Genomic DNA, 20,768 nt, shown 5'->3' on the forward strand with positions numbered 1-20,768 from the left:
AGGGCAGTTAGCCTAGTACTAATCTATAAACCTATAAACCTATATCAAAAGAAGACAGAACAAAACAGTGTTGTTTACTGCACACACACAAATGTATGCATGCACATACCCACACAACACACATGTGCGCGCGTGCACCCTTACACAGACATGCACATATATAAATACATATGAGGATATGAGGATATACACTTACACAAACATGCATATATAAACACATATGAGGATATACACACACAAAACAAGCAAAACACAAAGCCAAGCAAATTCACTCAACATTTCAGTTAGAGTTTTTGTGTACAAAAATGTTTCCAGATAAGGACATGATCTTGTGAATCATGTATGCCATTATGGCCACCTAATTATTTTGGTTGACTGAGAAGGAATTGATTAAATTAAGGGTAACTGGATTATTCAGTAGTAGTAATAAAAGACAGTATTGTTGACTGGCCCTTGTAAATTATTGATACTATCTGTCCAAGAAGCCAACAACAATTCTGACAACTGGAATGGCAGCATTGTGTTTTGACTCTGCTTGTCACACTGAATGATTGTTTAGAATACTTTTGTACTGTGCTTTCCATTTAAGTAACCCAAGCTTTTCCCTTACATATGTTTTCAGTTTTGCAAAATACAGATGAGCCTTCTGTGCTATCTGAATATGGCTTTCTTTTCTAAAGAATACGTTCAGCCTTGTAACTTTGAAATGTGTGCTTGTCTACTGTTGAGATGGAGATTTCTTTTTTGAAAATTTTATGTCATAAATCCAGGTCAGATGGCTTAGTATTCTCTCCGCTTTGCAGGAAGGTAATGATAGAGAATTATTTCACATTCTGCAATAAGATGGTGTTGCTGCCTTTTTGCTTCTCCGCTAATGGGAGTACTCTGAGAAAATTACTTTTTGTTCTCATATTTGCATATTATTCTTTTAATTCATCATACTCCCCATTCCCTTTTTGTTTCTTTGAAATGTATAACTGGAAAAGTAATTGGCAGTGTTATTATTGTGGTTTAGTAGGGAGGCAGACTTCAAAAACATATTTAAGATATGTTGTATGATTTTCTTTCTTATTGCAGACTGTCAACATCTTTATGGATGATATTTAAATTCTGTTTTAATATACAATGTGTACTCCTGGAGGCCAGGGAATGTACACATGTTTCTTTTAAATGCAAAAGAACTTGAAAGGGCAAGAAATGTATTTGGAATGTGAAATGTAGCTTTCTGTAGTTTCTCAAGAATGACTTAATTGCTTGCATTCAATTAAGTCACACAAGGGTTTGGAAATAGGTCATAAAATACATTTAAAGTGTGCTTCTAAGAAGCAGCTCCCTAGAATTGAGAAAGAAAGTAGCACCTGATGCACAAATGGAGTGTTCCTATGTGTGGAAAACGTAACTAATGTATTCTGAAGCAATGTAGTTGCACCTGTTTTTCCTTCTACTGGAACAGCTTGGTTATGAAATATGGTCAAGAAAGTCAAATTATTGCGCCACTTGTACAAAAACACTGGGAAATTATTTTGCATGACATTTTTTTAAGTGACAGGTTAGGTTATAAACCTTCCGTTACTTATTCTAGAAACCATAACATCAAAGAGAGTTTAGAAGGAAGTGCCAAATATATTGGAAGAAATAATAGCACTTTAAGGGTTGGCACCAGGAAATGTGGAGCCTGCCCAGAATGTAGATTTATATATGAGGGTTAGGAATTTTTTTGTCAACAGTATTAGTTATAGGATTACGTTCCACACTCATTATGATTGCAACACTAGGGGGGTTGTGTATTTGGCATTCTGTGCCAGTTGTTCTAGTTTTTATGTTGGGAAAACTGAATATAAATTAAGATTCAGAATGCAGCAGCATCTTTATGACATTAATGCCAGAAGGGCATACCTCTTAACCTGGAAACATCAAAATTCTGGACAATGGCCCAGGAAAAATAGGTACAAATCAGTACGCTGATTAACATAACATTTGCATACATAATTATATAACCCCCACCCACTCCATTGGAATTGTGGGACATCAACATTTAAATGCAAACTGAAGAACAGACAACCAAAATATGATCATGAAACAAAATAAGCAGAACAACAATAGTATTTCACTTATATTAATGTTTGAACTTGTGCAAAACTAAAATACAATTTTCTTTTATAAAAATAAAATGAACTGCGGCTGCTGTTATTTACAACTCAGCTACATTAATTACATCCAGCTTGAGAAGACTGTATGCTTCTCGTTGTCTTTCATAAAAAAGTATACATATGTATTATGTATATACTCATATATATCTCTATATATTGAAAATTCAATACATCAGAAGGCAACTAATCAAACACAACTTGTCCTTTAGCTGTCTATCAAAAAATTAAAAAAAAAAGAAAATCTTTGTTTTTTTGCAGTGGGGCAACCCCCCCCCCTGCACCCCCATACCACCTGCTAGTTATATATGCTAACTCCATGATCACACTTCAGTAGGGAAAATGGCAAATTCCACAATCTCACAGAGGAATAAAGCTGGCACGTTTGATCAGCTGTGACTTTCAACAACTTGTCTGTAACCTATATATATATATCTATAGATAGCTAGATATAAACAGATATAGATATATAGATATGGATGTGCATGTGTATGGGTTCCATAAGATTAGCTGATCATGAATTTCATTGTAAACAAACAACTAAAAGAGTATAAAACACATAATTAATAGTTTAGTCATAAGCAATGAAAGAACAGAAGTTTGACACTAGGGTTTTGAAATAGCACTCCACATTTGATAAAACAATCATGCATTTAACAGTCTACTGCAGGACAGATTCACAAAGATGGCCAAACTGCAGTGAAGACTTTATTCTTGCACCAGTATTTACAATACTGACACAGTGGAAATCTAAATGTTAATGTTTCTGATGGTTACAGCCACTTAGCAGTATGAACACTGCCTTTAGGTGATGGCCACTGTTGATGTGACATCACAACTGTACACAGAAAATGGAGAAAAAAAGGAGGGCTGATTCCACATGCTGGCATAGGTCCTTCTTCATCTGATTCTTTGAGTAGTGGGAAGAGATAGAATGTAAGTGTCCTGAATTATGCCAGAGTCCTGTTCCTAAAAAATACATGTAACATCCTGTATACTGTATACACAAATAAAAAAATGAATTGAAATTTAGGCCCACTGGTCCTACTCAACACACAGTTTACTCACCATTAAAGCAATAGCTAGAAAACGTGTTTGATCATTCTGCTCATACAAAAAATGGGAAAATTAGAACCTCCCTCCCCAAATAAATAAAAACAAATGTCACATGAAAGTTCTTGTCCCAACAAAACCACCATTGGTTAAAGACATACCTCTCAACTGCCCAGATTTTAACAGAATATACAGATTTTTGCCTCATGGTTTTGGTCTGTTCCTCATAATATTTGTGATTTTTCTGGATTTGCAGCAAGTCTGTGAGGATTGAATTCACTAAATAATGACAGACATTTGAATATCAGACTTCATATCATTTAGAAAATGAATGGTAACACAATAATTTTTATTCTAGCAACTTTCTAAGTTTATAAGAGCAATATTTAAAATTTGTCCCTATTTTCAGGGCTTTGTCCCCCCATTATTTTCTGCTTTGTCTATTTTTTTTTTTTTTTTGTGCTAAGAAGTTGAAAACTATGGATGTTCATCATGTTTCACTGTTGCAGTCATTACTCTTGGGTTATCCTGCTGGCAAGGCTACCCACAGTCGGCCAGAATTCCAAAGTCTAGGTCCGGCGTTGGTTGCTGTCACCTCTTCCCTGACGTCAGTGCGCCAGGGGTATAAAAGATGCAGCTGATGCCATTTTCTTCAGTCTTTCTTGCCACGCGGTGCCTGAAGCAAAAGCAGTTTGCAAGTGCCGGTCGGCCGACTCCTTAGATTTTCAAATCTGAATTTTAGAACCGAAATCTTCATTAAAGATAAGTACCCTGTTGGGGAAACTTTTTTTCTTGCTCCAGACCGATGTCAGAAAAAATTAACAATTGTATTTCTTGTGGGAAGCAAATACCTCATAAGGATTTTCACTCTTACTGTATTCCTTGCCTAGGCCCTGATCACAATGTTGCTAGCTGTCTGTTTTGTGCTAGATTCAACCAACGCACTATCAAGCGTCGGTTTGATTTTGCATTTCATTACTTTGGTCGAAGATTTAATTATATAATGCCAGCTGAACAGCCGACAACCAGAGTTTACAAAAAATGCAAGGACAAGGATAGGCATCCGAGGTCCAAAACAGACGACGAAGTCTCTTCTAGGCCAGTCGCCGGTTCTCAGTGAGGTGCTTTCACAGCCCCTGGCGCCCGCTACCTTAGAGCCAGAGGCCGCTACCGACTCTCACGTGATGCCGACTGGGCCTCTGGAAACTCAAGGTATTGGACACTTAGAAATCAATCCCTCAGATGTGCCCATAGCCGCTGAGCAGGCATCGGCTTCTGAGGGTGTCTTCAGACCTACACAGCTATATGTTAAGCCATCTCCAGCTTCAAAGGGAAAGACTAAAGCAGCTCTAAAGACAAAGAAACAAGTACAGCATTCTCCTATTCAGACTTCCATGCCTAAAAAACAGATGCTCAAAATGGCCGAAGACCTAATTACTTTGATCAGGGGCTCCCATCCCCTCCTGATAACAGGCCTAGGCAAGAGACAGAGTATGATTCTTCTGATCAGGTATCAATTTCCTCTGATTCCTCTTCCGAACAGGATTACTCCATGCTTCCGTATGAGGATTCTGATGCTGAAGAATCCATTCCTTCAGCCTCTCCTCCTGAGGACTATTTTTTTGGGGAAACACTGCATACTGTGAGGGAGCATTTCCACTGTGAGAGCCAAGATTATTCTGAGTCTAAGAAAAGGCTCAGAGACTTCCTGCTTCTTCAGCACAGACCTCTTGCTATTCCACCTGTTCTAGACATTGTAGATGATGTATTTTCAGAGTCCGGACTGTCCCCTGACACTTTACCCCCTGCACCTGCTAAGTCAGACAGATACTACAGGGTCCCGGATTCTCATAAATTCCTATATAAAAACCCCGCTGCTGACCCAGAAACTATATCTCAGGGTCCCAAGGGGGTTAAAGCTTCCACTGTAAAAAACCCTGTCCCCTCTGATAGGGACTCTAGGGATCTAGACAGATGGGGGAAAAAGTTTACACTTCTGCCACCCTGGCTGTAAGGGCTTTAAATTGTCAATTTCATATGCTTAAATATCAGCAATATTTAATGTCACTACTTAAACAGAAAATGTTGACAAATACTGAATGTTCAGAGAACAAGGAATTGCAGGATTTATTGCATGCAACTGAACAAGTGGGAAAGCATACTTTGCAATGTGGTTATGATTCACTAGAAGACTCTTGCAGGGCAGCTGTTACAGGTTCTGTTATTAGAAGGCATGCTTGGTTAAAGGAACAAAATCTGCCTGATCATGTTAAAGCAAAATTATTAGATGCACCATTACAGCATGATATTTTGTTTGGTACTAAAGCAGAAGAGGTGTTGAAAAAAAATGGAGGATAAAACAAAATCCATGCAGACAGTCAAGGATTTCTTACAGGTACAGCCACCCAGGTTTAGCAGGAACTGGCCTTCTAAAAATTAGTCCTTTCCAGTCTCAGACAGACCACAAAGAGGCAGATACAGGCGTCCCAGAGGCAGATCTCAGCCCCAAGGCTCATACAGGCCTAAACAATGGGGTGCTCCTACCTTCAAAAGTGGAGAAGACAAATCACAGCCTTACAGGAAACAGTCCCAATGACTTTCCTCTACCAGTTCCAAACAGTTTTTTTTTGACAGCCCCCTTAGGGAGAAAACTAGCACTTTTTCCATCAAATTGGCAAATGGTTACCCAAGACAAATGGGTTCTGAACATAGTGTCCCAAGGTTACAGGTTCCATTTTCACACTCTACCAAGGTCAAAGGGCATGCCAGACCTGCCACACAATCAATGGGCAGAGGCACAAAAACAAATTTAGCAAGTACCACAACAAGAGCAGGGGCAAGGATTTTACTCCAGGAAGGACAAAACCTGGAGACCAATTCTCTGTCTATACTAAATACGTTTCTGGAAGTTCCAAAATTCAAAATGTTGACTCTTCAGCAGCTACTGCCCATGCTGGGCAAGAGGGCTTGGCTCGTAACTTTGGACCTAAAAGAGGCATACCTGCATGTCCCAATCAGACAATCTTGCAGAAGATACCTCAGATTTATAGCTGGCTCAATGCATTACCAATTCTCTGCACTGCCCTTTGGCTTATCTACTGCGCCCAGGGTCTTTACAAAATGCCTGGCACCAGTAATTGTGTTTTGCAAACAAAAAGGAATTCAAATATATCCCTACTTGGACGACTGCCTAATTCAAGCAGAGAACAAAGACACTCTTCTAAAGTATCTGGCGTTTGTAAAAAGATTACTAATTGGCCTAGGGTACACAGTAAATGAAAAGAAATCAAAACTAGTGCCCTCTCAAGAGATAATATTCCTGAGTGCAAGCTTAAATACTGAAAACGTATATGGAGCTTACTGCTTGCTGTGATGGATTTGAAGTCTTCTTAAGACACTCAGTCTTGCTGGCTGGATTCTGCTAAAATTCAAAGTCTGGTTATATTTGCATTCACAGTCTGTTGCATACAGAAACTTGCAGAATATACACTGATGAGAGAATATACTTTGCAGCATTAACTTAGAGCAGTAACAAATAACTTTTTATAATAAACCAAATGGACTAACGTTGCAGCTTAAAGTACTGTTCCACTTTACTTCTCATATAGTACAGATGATGTGAGAGACATAACATTTACCTCAGGACAAATGTGTCCCTACCATATCCCTAACATAACTGGATTCATACAGCTCTTTATATACAATTTTAGTCATGCACAAACATATACAGTTCCTCTTGGTATTCTATTTTGGAGAATTGTTCAGCCTGTAGAAACAGTACTAATTGTTGCAGATGCTGATGCAAACTGCTGACTTAATGATATTATTTTCCAGCTTCCTTGTTTCACATTTTTGCTGAATTTATAAGAAGCCAGCTTTTCTGACAGTGTGAACATCCTGTAGTCTATTTGGATCTTTGTATAAGAACATCTGTTCTTGTGCCAATGCTGATAGTCATGTCCTGTTGTCCATGCAGAAAAACATGTTTTTGAGGAAACACATTGTGTCTATTCTTTAAAAGCAGATTTTGCATTTTTGCTCTTGCATACATCCTGTTTTTAAGTCTGTAAGGGAAAAATGTCCATTCAGCAGGTTCTTTATTTTCCAAGCCATTGTCATTTAGTATGGTTGCTGATTACATATTACTAAACTCTGTTTCTGCATTTAAGCAAGCTTTTTCTTTCAGCATATTTACAACAGAATTAATTTCAGCCTTATACTCATAATATCTAACAATTCCCTTTGTTTTTAAACATACTCAAAACATTTTATACTGATATGTATTTTTTGATCACATTATATAGAAAACACAAGAAACAAACCTTTAGTCTTCTTTTGATACAACAAATCAAAATGCAATTTTACATAGTTTATACAATTATATTAAAGTATTACTACCAAACAATGTATTTAACAACTTTTTCGTTTGCAGACCATTCTGTGAAATTATTTTATCAGTTAAGAGCTGTCTGCTTTAGTTTAACTTGATTAATTTATTATTTTGCAATTACAGAATTTAATTTATGACTTAGAACTGTTTCATTAACGCTTTGCAACTGTTGAATTAACTATAAGAAACAATAACCATGTGCTACTGCAAGCATTTATACACTACTGAAAATATACAGTTTCAATGTCATTTTAACCATCACATTGTGTTCATGTCTCTGAACTGCTCATTAACATCTTGGTAAAATACTGAACTGGGTTTAGATAATAAATATTTGAAAGCAATTATTTTACTGGGGTAAAACCAGTGATATTACAACTTGACAAATTACTTTCGAACTTATTACAATGTATCCTGTACAGTATGTATTTACACAGACTGTTTGCTATTCATGCATTTCAATCTAGTAGGTACCCTGGACCCATTGTTTTCTTTAAATATGTTTTTTGTCACACACATTCATTACTAGACATTAATTTCATTTGTACTGAATTCTTCTGCATTTGTACATACAAAGACTATCATTTGTACTGAATTCTTCTGCATTTGTACATACAAAGACAATAGAGTATATTTAGTCTAATCTTACAAATTTAATAACATTAATATTAAGCAAAATCTTGGAAAATGTTTATGTCTCTTTAGAAATATCTAGTGGAATTGATAGCAAATCCATATGTCCTGTTATTTTAAACTACATACTCAGCAATTAAAAATATTCATGCTTTTTTATACCAACATTGTTTTGCCAAAAACATATTAAAATAGTGACCATTCTTGCTATTAAAAACATTTATGCATTTTGCATATTTTTATTCTGTCTTGTATAGCTTTAATAAAGCAATTTTAAATCATCTCTTGTTTTTTAAACCATCTCTTGTATAGCTTTATAGTTTAACAGGTTGTAAATACAATTTACTACTAAATACAATAATAACCATTATGATAGCTATTAACAACTTGTAAAATATCTTATCCTGTCAGGTTTAATCCAGTTTACCAGTATGTCTAATACACTAATACCTGTTTTTTTCCTCCCCATAAAAGAGTATTGTCAAGAAGGAATGAGATATTTCTTCCTGTAGCTTTATTTTAGACCATTGTTGTTTATTTTTTCTGTAGCTTTATTTCAGACCTTTGTTGTTTATTTTTTATGTAGCTTTATTTCAGACCCTTGTGCAGAACTGCTTATACAGTCAGTGTAAAACTGAGAAAGTACCCCTCCCTGTAGTATTGCATTATTGTTTATCTGCTTTATGCTGTGAGAATAGAATGTATGTCAGCCCAACACTATGGTTATACATTTATTTTATTAAATTATGGACTTTTGTCTGATTTGATCATTTTTTATAAAGCTGTTGCTGTTTACTACCACTAGTAGGCATTTACACCCTCCTGCACAATTGATTTGAACTGTATGTATACTATAGCCCATTTGCTGGCTGTACTTGATGCAACTGAGTTTTTTTTTTCTTTTAACATTTACTTGCAAACAGATTATCAGTGACATCTATGCACAATTGTGACTTTATTATAATTACCAAATAGTGTTGCCTGTAAACATTTTAACAATTATGTTTTAATAACAATGATGCTTTAGAAAAACTCAAACTACTTGTCTGGCAATCAGTCTTGTTTTTTATCTTATCTTTTTAACATTTTTTGTAACTATTCATCTAGTCTAGGAAGGTCTGAGCTCACATTTTATACTCTATAAACTATAGTTAATTCTTTTGGCATTTTTCCTTTAATGTGATTTGCATAACTATGCATTTCTACTACATTACAATTAGCTTACATGGATTTCAGTATTTTTTTTTTTTATTTATCTATTTAACTGTCCTGCCATTAATTTTACAAAAACTGTTTGACAAATACCATCTGTGATTTTCTTTTTAAAATTTAGAACTTTAACTGTTTGGTTTTACAATACAATTATAAACAAATTGTAAAAAAAAACAAAATATATATTAGTTTAACAAACACATGTTTATATTTATATTCTTTATATTTGCTGATGTCTGCCTTTTGCTTTTGTGTATTGTAAACAAATGTACTCTAGATGAAAAGAACATACATGCATGTCTGTCTTGTATCTGTATATCTTTATACAAGCATGTCAGTCTTGTGACTTTAAATCTTTACTCCTATTAACTATTTTTATTTAATTTGTATACACTAGAACAGTTTTGTTTACCTTTTGACTATGCTAATAATGGCAGTTATATGCTCTACTTTACTGTAGTACTGATAAATGTCTTGCTTTAACTGAATGAAAGTAAAACATTTGAGAATGATTTGTCCCTACCATCCTACCATGTATGCTTAACCATTTTCAAAACATAAACATATTATAAAATATATTTCTTTTGCACAGATTAACTGTGTATGCAGGGAGTTCCCAGTCTCTGTCAGTTCAGCTAATTTGTTTTCTTTATCCTGCAACTGCTGTTGAATTTCCTGTAATGTTGCATGGTCTTTCTGACATTCTTTAGTAAGCTGTTCTGCTGAATTTGAAACTCCTATGCACTTTTGAAAAGATGTATGTATAACTTGTCTAAGCTTCCTGAACTCATTGTGGCTGTCTTTTAGAAGTTTATTACATTCTTTTGTAACAAAATGTACTAGGGGTTCTATCAGTAACTGATTTGACTCACATGTGGTGACAGGACATAACTGTTCAAAATCTGAATATAATAGAAACACTTTACCCTTAGTTAATTCTTTATCATGAACAGGTCTGTCTTCACAGTCTATTTTTTTAGCAATATGATGCAATATTTTTTTATGGCATAATACACAAAATGCAGTTTTTGTTGAAGCACACAATAAACATTTATCATATTTCACATGGTTTTCTTTGAGATACCAGTCAAATATTGTAATACATTGCATAATGCCTTACCATCAACCTGCCCTAATAAGGTTTTACATTTACTAATGTGCTGTGTATACCAACATTGCAATTTACTAAAGTTTGGTTTACTCCTGCATGAATTATAAATAATATCCATACTGTCTAATAACATCCAAACTGTCTAATAATATACAAACTGTCTAACAACATCCACACTAAATATGTGACACAGAAAAAAGTCTTACCAGTTAGCAAGAAAACAGGTGATCAGGCCGTTGTTGCTGATGGCTAGAAATTTTTCAGAGTCACTTGAGAAGCTGGTGAAGCACAACAGGGAGCGGACTGCTGTACAAGTAGATATCCACCTTTTCTTGGAGAATTTATGGCACTGTGACTTTCTTGAACTAGTCTCACTCCGGAATTTAGACGTCTAAAAAAACTTTACTACTGCAAGCTGCATAAACTGGAATACTTCTGTTTAGGATTTACACATACGTACAAATGTTAGTTACTGCAGTTTGACTGAAATGACCGTCTGCAGGGCTTACCATCACTCCCCCCTGTGTTTGAATGCAGATTTTAGGTTCAAATGCAGGCTAGCTTGCCATTGAAAAATTATATGGCTAATAACTGCTGTATACATGGATTTGAAGTCTTCTTAAGACACTCAGTCTTGCTGGCTGGATTCTGCTAAAATTCAAAGTCTGGTTATATTTGCATTCACAGCCTGTTGCATACAGAAACTTGCAGAATATACACTGATGAGAGAATATATTTTGCAGCATTAACTTAGAGTAGTAACAAATAACTTTTTATAATAAACCAAACAGACTAACGTTGCAGCTTAAAGTACTGTTTCACTTTACTTCTCATATAGTACAGATGATGTGAGAGATATAACATTTACCTCAGGATAAATGTGTCCCTACCATACCCCTAACATAACTGGATTCATACAGCTCTTTATATACAATTTTAATCATGCACAAACATATACATTTCCTCTTGGCATTCTATTTTGGAGAATTGCTCATCCTGTAGAAACAGTACTAATTGTTGCAGATGCTGACGCAAACTGCTGACTTAATGATATTATTTTTCAGCTTCTTTGTTTCACATTTTTGCTAAATTTATAAAAAGCCAGCTTTTCTGACAGTGTGAACATTCTGTAGTCTATCTGGATCTTTGTATAAGAACATCTGTTCTTGTGCCAATGCTGATAGTCATGTCCTGTTGTCCATGCAGAAAAACATGTTTTTGAGGAAACACATTATGTCCATTCTTTAAAAGCAGATTTTGCATTTTTGCTCTTGCATACATCCTGTTTTTAAGTCTGTAAGGGAAAAATGTCCATTCAGCAGGTTCCTTATTTTTCAAGCCATGGTCATTTAGTATGGTTGCTGATTACATATTACTAAACTCTGTTTCTGCATTTAAGCAAGCTTTTTCTTTCAGCATATTTACAACAGAATTAATTTCAGCCTTATACTCATAATATCTAACAAATACAACTGCCCAGATGGCTTATCTCATGCCAGACAAGCAAAAACAACTGACTACTTGCTACAAAAAATTGGCAACAAAAACCCACTTATCTGCAAGGCAAATCCTGCAGGCCTTTGGTTTCATGGCATCCTGCATTCTACTAATTCCATATGCCAGACTGCATATGAGGAAACTACACTGGTATCTGAAAAGTGTTTGGACTCAACATTGCCACAGCCTGGAGACAGTAATTGCACTCATTCCATGCCTACAACAGGAGTTTTGATGGTGGGCAGAAGCCTGTCACCACAATAAGGGTCTGCCATTCAGTTTACCCACAGCCAGACAGACACTGACAACAGATGCATCAGATTATGCCTGGGGGGCCCATATGGCAGGAAAATGTATTCAGGGCACACGGCCTGACAACCAGATGCATCTTCACATCGATCAAAAAGAGATGCTAGCTGTTCAAAATGCCCTGACAGCTTTCAAGGACCTGCTTCATCCAGGACAATTACTGATAAAGACAGACAGCACTACGGTCATGTGGTACATAAACAAGCAGGGAGGTACACATTCCTACCCCCTCTGCAGACAAGCAATGACCTTATGGGACACAGCATTGACTTTTCAAGTTCACCTGCAAGCACAATTCCTGCCAGGAAAAACAAATACTTTGGCAGACGAACTAAGCAGAAACTTTATGGATCCCCATGAATGGAAACTGGATCCACAAGTCTTCAGGATGATGATAAGGAAATGGGGATGCCCAGACGTAGATCTATTTGCCTCCCCTCACAACTGTCAATTGCAGAGATTTTGCACAAGGATTTGCCACGAGCAAGTATGGAAAGTGGACGCCCTATCATTCAGCTGGAAAAATCTAACAGTATATGCTTTTCCCCCACTGCCTCTCCTGCCCAGAGTACTCCTAAAGGTCAGACAAGAGAATCCAAAAATGATTCTGATTGCAACAGACTGGCCACGCCAGCACTGGTACCCAATCCTAAAGAGCTTGTCTCAAGGTCCAGCATGGATATTGCCTCTAACTTCTCACTTGCTGACCCAACAAAACAATCAGATCCTGCACAGCCAACTCAGGACCTTAAATCTGGCAGCATGGCGGATAATGTAGCCATTCAGAAAACTCCTCGTTCAAAAGCTGTTATGGATGTTATCTTGGAGGCCAGGAGGCCCAGTACCAAAAAATCTTATGCAGAGAAATTTAAGAGATTCTGTGCTTGGAACAAGGCATTGACACGTCTGTACCAAATATTCCTCCGATTTTACAATACCTAACTGAGATGCTGAACAAAGGCCTTTCTTTCTCATCAATTAAGATTCATGCCTCTGCCATTTCTGCACATTACAATACGGAACCACCTATCTTTTCTCATTCTTTAATAAGGCAGTACCTCAGAGGGGCCAAAAATATTAGGCCTCCACGGAGAGTACCAGTTCCAGCATGGGACCTCAATTATGTTTTGGAAAAACTCACACTGCCTCCTTTCGAGCCAGCATCAACAGCGGATATTAAATTCTTATCCTGGAAAACAGCTCTGCTCCTAGCCATAACCTCTGCAAGGCGAGTCTCGGAGTTACAAGCAATCATGGCTGTGGAACCTTTCATCATTTTTCATCCAGACAGGGTTTCCCTGAGGACAAACCCTACATTTATGCCTAAGGTGGTGTCCAGTGTGGGCCTCAATCAAACCATTCACTTGCCTACCTTTTACCCAAATCCACAGAACAAGGGTGAGAAAATTCTGCATTCTTTGGACATACACAGGCAGTTATGCTTCTATTTGAACAGAGCTAAAGCTTTCAGAAAGACTGAGCAACTTTGTGTCATATGCTGCAGGGTCACAAGGAAAGGCTATCTCAAAACAGACTATTTCTAAATGGATAGGCCATTGCATCCATTTCTACTATTCTTAACATGGTAAATCAGTGCCTAAGGGCATTAGGCCTCATTCCACCAGAGCAGCAGCCACTTCAGCAGCCTTCCTCAGAGGAGTACCAACCAAAGAAATATTAGAGGCTGCAACTTGGAGTTCAGTGCACATCTTTACAAAGCACTACCACTTGCCTCTCTACTCTAAGTCCAGAGCAGGCGTCGCCACTGCAGTTCTGCAGGGCCTCATAGCCTCTCCTAATCTTATTTAGCCCAGCCACCCATCCTCAGCTTTGGGATTCTACCCAAGAGTAATGACTGCAACAGTGAAACACGATGAACATAGTACAGTTGTGTACCTACCATAAATGTAGATGTTCGAGGTATTCACTGTTGCAGTCCAGGTTACCCACCCACCATCCCCCTTCTCTTTGCTGGGACTTATCTGCACTTCTCTATCCTATACAACCTTTTTGGTGTATTTGCTTGTAGATGAAGGAAATGTTATTTTTGTGCATGCATTTCTTATTGCTATATTTTTCAGCCTACCTATTTGGGGCATCTGACATCTGGGGTAAGAAAAACTGAAGAAAATGGCATTGGCTGCATCTTTTATACCCCTGGCGCACTGATATCGGGGAAGAGGCGACAGCAACCGACGCCGGACCTAGACTTTGGAATTCTGGCCGACTGCGGGTAGCCTGCCAGCAGGATAACCCAAGAGTGTAATGACTGCAACAGTGAATACACTCAAACATCTACATTTATGGTAGGTACACAACTGTACTTTAATGAGTAGATGGTGGTTACAGTTCTATATTTTGTTTTTTAGCCACATTGTTTGTCTGAAAGTACATTATTTCTGTGTATATTCCAGTACTTTATCATAAATACATTTTTGGAGTATTTTAGCTTGTGGATTATTTAGTTGTAGACCTGTGGTCTGTAGCATTTTTGGAGAAGGTCTTTTGGGAAGATGTTGGATCACAGCATGTTTAAAAGGCTGTAGTAAGATTTGACAGTAAAAGGTTAAATGTGTTTTAAATGGCTCATAGGTGTTTACTAGACTAATGACCACTGTGGTCTTGAAAACCTAGCTGTGCATCCCAAATCTCTGACAAGTTCTGCTCCTTTGTCAGTGTAGGCAGGGGCTAGGGAGATGACACATTTACAGGCTACCCGTGCATTTTTAGAAACATAGGTTCCAAACCAGGGGTGACTTTTTCTGGTTCCCCATCAAAATGGCCAAGTTACACTTGAATTAGTTTAGGGATAAATGAATGTGGAATGATTCAAACCCTGCACCCTTACCATAGGAAGAAACTCATTAACAAGTCAGAGCTTCTTTAGTCCTCTGTGCCAACTGCCAGAGTTTGTAAATTGTCTGCCTAGCTGAAGTATTTGCAATGTTTGCAGGTTATGATTGTAGTAGTCCTGACATTGCCAAGTAGTATGTGCTTTTTTGGAGATGACTATGAATTTGAATGGGGGAGGGGTGGATGTTACTTGATGCAAGGGCTAGGCTAGAGTCAGTATTTAGGGTACATGTTGGATTCCAGGCCAACCATTAGAATTAGAATGCATTACATCTGGGACTGGAGACTTCACCATTATGCCTTGGACATAGGTTTTTCAGACTCACAATTGGTATCATGCAAACATCATTTGCGCCATCACCCAGGTACCACTTTATCACAAATGTCAACATTATGGCCTACCACTTTTAGCTCATCTTTGGTCATGATGTCCATGCTTCTTTTGCAGGTATGTTATGTTTCAAAGATTCAAAGAAACTTTATAGTCATTTAGGAAACACAAGTGCTACTTAAATGAAATTCCGAGTGTCAGCTCTTTTACAGGAGAAAAACACAAAAACATATGATAGGTATTAAAGAATAAACAATAACTATAGTAAATATCCATGTAGCTGATGCACATGCTTGTACACTATTTATATACACTGAACAACAGACTATTAGTTGATTAACACATGAAAATAAAAGTACACTATACACAGAGGTGAGATTATGTGATATTGCACATAGGGAAGTGATTGGAATTGCACTTGAATGAGAATATATTAACTGTAGTATGTAATAAATAGAATTACTGTGCGAAAAAAGAAAAAGAACGAGAGGGTAACAATTTATTATAGTTTTAATACAGCCAGATATTACGTCTGCATTAATGAGTCGTACTGCAGTTGGATAAAAACTGCTCATGAATCTGGAGGCCCTGCAGCGGATACTCTGTAACCTTCTACCAGAAGCAAGTTTAGTGAACCATCCATACTCTGGATGAGAAATGTCACTCAGTATTTTGCGGGACCTCATTTTACATCTAGGTTCAGAGAGCTCCTGTAAGGTAGGAAGACTAGTGCCCATCATCTTTTCTGCTGTTCTTATTATTCCTTGCAGCTTCTTCCTTTCGGCCATTGTGCTGTTACCGAACCATATAATGTAACTGCTGGTGATGATGCTGTCAATGGCTCCTCTGTAGAAGGTATTTAGAGCATTCATAGAGAGCTTTGCTTTTCTCAGCTTTAGTCGCTGGTGGGCTTTTTTAATTAGTTGGCCTGTGTTTGTACTCCAAGAAAGGTCCTCTGATATATTGTACATATATTATACATGATGTTATGTATGGTTCAGTGTGGGATAATTTCATTATAGTTACAGTATGGATGACTACATTGCAATATGTAGTAAGCATGTTCATGTACTTTACCATCTGTTTTGTGTGCTCACTAATGATTGTATATATGATGATAATTGCGTCCCTACTGTAACTCATCTATTGATTTTTTTAAATTATAAATATCTGATGCCAGTGCCACAGGTTATCAGGGCAAGCACATATAAGTGTACTTTGGGTTGGCAAATTTTGAGATAATTACATCTGCAATCCTATAATTTTGTTCTGTGTTCTGATAGCACATATGCTATGCCATGGCACACAGGTTTATAGGCATATTGGGAAGGTTTCTCTCTCACACAGGCTGTTCTTCATCCTTTAATTTCTCATCATCTGTCATTCAATGGCATTATATCCCATTTCTGTTCTTATTCAATTGACTGGAGTTCCTGGGGTAAATCTCCTACACACTGGACCAGAATGCCACCATGTTTTTTTATTATATTGTGTACAGTATTGCACACACAGTGATCATCTCAGGTGTACATTGCACAGCACCCACTGGATATGCCTAGATGCCTGAATCAGGACTTCAGGAACCCAAAGACAAGCTCAGTTACATTTCTGCTATGTTCTTTACTCTGCATGTCTCCTACAGGCAATTGAGGAGAGTTCATTGGTGGTGTTAGCCAGGGCTTGAAGAGTTGCACTCTTTTCATGTAAAATATAGTGCCATTTGTTGCAGTATTATCTGTGTCACATTTGATTCATGATTTACATTTATTTAACATTGTGTGTATTGGAAATGCTACTCTTCCACCAGATAACCTTCCAGTCTATCTTTAGTTGTGAACCTGTCTCTTAGGACACAGGCTCTTGTTATGAAAGAGTCATGCCCACTGCTCCAAAATGATGCTGTGATTTGCAAAATCTCTCCATTGCCAAGAACATAGCTTGAGAATTCATTTAATGTCAACCCTTCCAGGTATTGTGCTTCTGGCATTCATCATTGTGGTGTTACTAATCATAATGTTAGTGCAGGCAGTTGCCCCATGAATATGAGCGATGTACTCTCCATAAAGAGATATTGCTGAGCTGCATGGCACTTGATTGATTTTGCTGGGTTTTATACAGCTCCTAGCCAGGAATGTGACCAAGATGTTTGAGGCAGCTGTCTAGCATAGCACTACTATCATGTCATTCATAGCACTACTATCATGTCATTCATAGCACTACTATCATGTCATTCATAGCACTACTATCATGTCATTCATAGCACTACTATCATGTCATTCATAGCACTACTATGATGTAATTCTCCACAACTATGTTCCTAGAAGGTCATTACGACCCAGTGACCAAAAACTCTTTCCTGTCCACAAATTATCAGATCTACTGGGCATTGTCTGTACTCATACAAGGTTGCTAAGGCCTGCAACTCCTTATCTCTATCCAAAAGGTCAGTACTGTCCCTCCCATCCTTCAAAACTATTCTGAAAGACTTCCTAGCCAAAAGCTCTCTCTGTTCTTGCTCAACACCAGGATAAATCATATCCCTAAATGAGGACAAATAACTAGCCATACCTTACATCTCCATCTTCACTGACTTCCTTACTTCTATCAATTTTTTTCCCCTCCCTTTCTGTATTAATGTACCATAAGCCTGCTTTTCTCTCACTTAGTATTGCATTTCCTGATTGTATTATACTTACTCTTGCTTTCTGTGTAAACTGGCTAAAATTTCTGTGTTAAATCATTGTCACACAAGTTGCATCTATTTGTAACCAATGTTTTCATAGTATGTCTAATTTGGTGTAATTATTAAAACTATTTTTTTTTAGTATTGTTTCTAAAACCTGTAAAATTAATCTTCTGAAAATGTTTTGTGATACTTTGGAGCCATTCTCCTCAGTCCTCCGCTGAAAATGGGCTATTACCCAGCCGGACTTCCCAGTAAATAAATAAATAATCCTAGTGTATCACCCATTTGACAACCTGCAATGCTCTAGATGCAACGGTGTCCATCAATAAGCAAACCTTTGTTTAGCTGTGTAGATTCATATGATGCTCACGTCAGACGTAGCTTCACTAGTTGTCTTTCTACTCAGCCCATATTAAAAACCTCCTGGTCAAAGATCTGATCTAATAAGATGCCTCACTTCAATCTGTGTAACCGGTTGTACCATGAACATATTCCCAATCCTCTGTAAGCATTGCAGCCAGGAAATTGAAACATTTTCGGTTTTACTGATTCTATTCTGTAGTTTCTTGCTATGTACAAGAAATGTGTACATAGTCAAACAGTCTTTATTTCTACTTTATAAAAGCTATGTAACACTCAAGAGTTTTCATGATCACACACAGCCTACAAATGGTCCTCAAATAATTTAATTTGCATACATCAGTAACAATGTCTTACAGACTCACTAGTGCCCAAACGTATCTAACTTCTGTGCAGCATCTCGACTCAATTGGAAAGTCATTTGGAATCCTCCCTTTGCAGAATGTTTTAAAGTAGAATTCCAAGAAAGAAATATAATACCCAGACAATGAAATGCATTTTTGTTGTACTCTTTGTCTGTGCCAAAGTCTGCTACTGCTTGGAAGTGGCTTATATTAATTGCAGTATGTCACTGCAAGGCACAGGGCCCCACCTATTTATATGGAAATACAGACACTGCTGTGAGGAAATGGTGGGTAACCATAGTCATCAAATTCTGCTCAGATAATAGTGTATTAGATGTTCATTCATCAAATTGTTTTCAAGCCTAACACTTAACACACTTGCTTCACATATCTAACATTTACAGCTTGTACATGTTATTAAAGCATTTGCCATGGTCACTGTTCACACACGTGTGTGATAACAGTTTGTTTATTGTATATTACAAAATTAGGGCACACAAGAAAGCAGTATGGTTAAAAAAAAACAACAACAAAGATGTCAATGTCATTTCCTCTCTCAACACATTTCCAAGTATAGTTTTTGCAACTGCATATGTTGCACTGTGGTAGGTTGCCAAATATTTTGTGACAGTTACATTTATCAGCTCATGGTTAGCAAGCTATCAGTGTAAATCGTATTTGTTAACAAAGAATGGAATTCATAGATTGGGTTGCATAGTACAACTCTCATTTGCACAGCAACGCTAAAACATGATAAACAGACATACACATTTATTGTTGTGCTGCATATAATTAAAACTGAAATTGTATTATTCTCTGTTGCTGAGCTGCTCAGCTGGGTGTCTTACCACCTTGTGCAAGGAAACTGCACAAGTTCTTACAGATACAACATACAGAAATACACATACAAACACGGCTGTGCACACACATACTGCAAGTTATAGCTACTGACAAGGAAGGTAGACTACATTAGGTCAGTATAGTTAATGGCTAAGCCCTACTTTACCTCCCTTGTCAGATAGTGGAGATCACACACACACACACACACACACACACACACACACAGACATACACACATCCAGTGCCAGCACATTTTGCATTCCCAAATGTCGCTATCAGTGCCAGCATCAGGAAGCAATCATCAAGCACATACGCAATTAAACACATTAACCAGTCATGAGTATTCACTCTCAACATCCAGACACACTGCTTCCCTGTACCCACACATACCCAGACATACTGAAAACTCACATTCATGATTTCCTTACCTGGATCAGCAGAATGGCAGATTGAAGCTGCTCTGATTCACACTGTGCAGGTTCTCCCACAGGAATGCACAGATGCAACACTGCTACTAAATGAGTGCACATTTGCATTTTCTGCACTGCTCCGCACAGACATTGTACAGAATAAAAGTCTATGAATTCAAGACATTGCACCAGAAAGCCTAATTTAACTAAGCCACACGCATAGAGTACCACATTTATGTGAGATGACTTATACCCTCACTGCCTACTGATGCAGCTCTGTGGTGCTATTTGTCATGCTGACTACGACTTGGGAACCTTTTACCTAGTTTGCAAAGCTGTGCAAATGGCTTTATGAACTAGGTAGCCTATGTATGAATCACAGCTCATGTTTATGAAATACTTTGCACATGAAGAAACATTTACATGTTCATATCTTTTGTTACATTCTATGACCTTTTTATCATGCAATTTCTATCACCTGTAATTGGAATATTTAAGCATAATAAGAAATACTACTGATTAATTTAGCTGACAGGTATATATATTAAATCCCAGTATAACACATGCCATTTATTGTAATCTTAGTAAGTGT

At 37.4% G+C, this 20,768-nt stretch overlaps 1 protein-coding gene across 6 annotated transcripts in view; it reads left to right on the forward strand.

Annotated features, from left to right (window-relative positions):
- The window catches only part of FAM163B (family with sequence similarity 163 member B), a 1,080,770-nt gene that overhangs the window by 1,020,464 nt on the left and 39,538 nt on the right, over positions 1-20,768 (forward strand). The gene's annotated exons all lie outside the window — the stretch shown is intronic.

Source organism: Protopterus annectens, chromosome 16.part0 (genome assembly GCF_019279795.1).
Source record: "Protopterus annectens isolate FY-2018-M chromosome 16.part0, PAN1.0, whole genome shotgun sequence".
Lineage (NCBI taxonomy): Eukaryota > Metazoa > Chordata > Ceratodontiformes > Protopteridae > Protopterus > Protopterus annectens.